Here is a 2,196-nt window from a genome sequence, read left to right on the forward strand (position 1 = left end):
CAAAGTCGGACGCTTAACCAACTGAGCCACCCAGGCGTCCCTAAAAAAAAGATTTTAAAAGAATGATCATATCCCACATTTATATTATCAATTAATTGATGACAGAGGAGGCAAAAATATACAGTGGTGAAGACAGTGCCTTCAGTAAATGGTGTTGGGAAAACTGGACAGCTACATGCAAAAGAATGAAACTGGACCACTTCTTTTATACCTTACACAAAAATAAACTCAAAATAGTTTAAAGAAATGTGAGATGTGATACCATAAAAATCTTAAACAAAAACACATACCATAATCTCTTGGACATTGGCCTCAGCAATATTTTTCTGCATGTGTCTCCTCAGGCAAGATAAACAAAAACAAAAATAAATAATTGGGACTACAACAAACTAAGAAGGTTTTGCACTATAAAGGAAAACATCAACAAAATAAAAAGGTAATTTACTGAATGGGAGAAGATATTTGCTGATGACATATCCAAAAAGAGGTTAAATTACAAGCTCCATAAAGTCAGATAGCTAAACACCAAAGAGATAATACTAGTATCTGATTTAAAATTTGGCAGAGGACCACAATAGGTATTTCCAAAGAAGACATAGAAAAGGCCAAGAGACATATGACAATATGCTCAACATCGGTACTCATTGGGGAAATGCAAATCAAAACCACAATGAGATCTTACTTCACACCAGTCAGAATGGCCAGTATTTAAAAAGACAAGAAAACACGTGTTGTTGAGGATATGGAGAAAAAAGAACCCTCATGTACTGTTGGTGGGAATGCAAATTGGTGTAGCCTTGAGGGTAAGCAGTATGGAGTTTCCTCAAAAGATTAAAAATAGAAATATCCTATGACCCAGTGATTTACTTCTGATTATTTGCCCAAAGAACCCAAAAGCACGAATTCAAAAGGATATATACATACTTATGTTCATTGCAGAATTATTTACTATAACCAAGATATGGAAGCAGCCTACATGTCTGATAGTTAAATAAAGAGAATGTAGTGTTTAGCCATAAAAAAGAATGAAATCTTGCCATTTGCAACAACATGGGTGGTCCTAGAAGGTATTATGCTAAGTGAAATAAATAAGACAGAAACAAATACCATATATCACTTAAAAATGGAGTCTAAAAAACAAATGACTAAACAGCAAACAGAAATAGACTCACAAATACAAAAAACCAAACTCGTTGTTCCTGGAGGGGACAGGGGATGGGTGAAGTAGATGAAGGGGATTATGAGGTAAAAACATCCAGTTATAGGAATAAAGGTCAAGGAATAAAAAGTACAGCATAGGACATACAGTCAATAATATTGTAATAAAGTATATGGTGACAGACAGCAATCACACTTCTTGTGGTGAGCTTTGAGTAATATACAGAACTGTTGAATCACTATGTTGTACACCTGAAAATAATATTTTATGTCAACTATACTTCAATTAAGAAGTAAATAAATAAAAAGTGTCATCTTATCACAACAAATTAGACATTACAACAGGTTTTTTAAAAAGTATTTTATTTATTTATTTATTTCTGTTTATTTTTGAGAGACAGAGAGAAACAGAGCATGAGCAGGGGAGGGGCAAAGAGAGACAGAGACACAGATCCTGAAGCAGGCTTCAGGCTCTGAACTGTCAGCGCAGAGCCTGATAACAGGGCTTTGAATCATGAAATCATGATCTGAGCCAAAGTCAGATGCTTAACTGGGTGAGCCACCCTGACGCCCAGACATTACCTCAGCTTGTAAAGGTATTTTAGACTATCCAACATCTATGGGCAGATCCAACTGCCCATCACCAATGAAGATGTTAAACTGTTTCTTTCTTTTCTTTTCTTTTCTTTTCCTTTCTTTTTTGTTGACTTGGCCATGTGTGGTTATTCCACATCAGCAAGGAGAAACTTTGTCTATTTGAGTGGTAGCAAACCACTGAAATGAGTTATGACTTGGGAATTAAGCGAAACAGAATTTGTATAATCCCTTATATTATTAATGAAAAGAAATGTTGTTATGAAAAATGATGGTAGTCCTTATCTTCAGTGATTTTCCAATCACTCTGGATATAGGCTAAGGGTCAACAGACCATTGAAAGTTGTGAGGAAAGTCTGAATTATTTCTTCATTCCCCCTTCCAACCTCCATACTTTATTGCTTCTGTGGTTGCTATGAACTACCAAATAGGTTTGGTTAATTC

The sequence above is a fragment of the Hyaena hyaena genome, unplaced genomic scaffold (genome assembly GCF_003009895.1).
Source record: "Hyaena hyaena isolate Hyena2069 unplaced genomic scaffold, ASM300989v1 scaffold_1387, whole genome shotgun sequence".
Taxonomy (NCBI): Eukaryota; Metazoa; Chordata; class Mammalia; order Carnivora; family Hyaenidae; genus Hyaena; species Hyaena hyaena.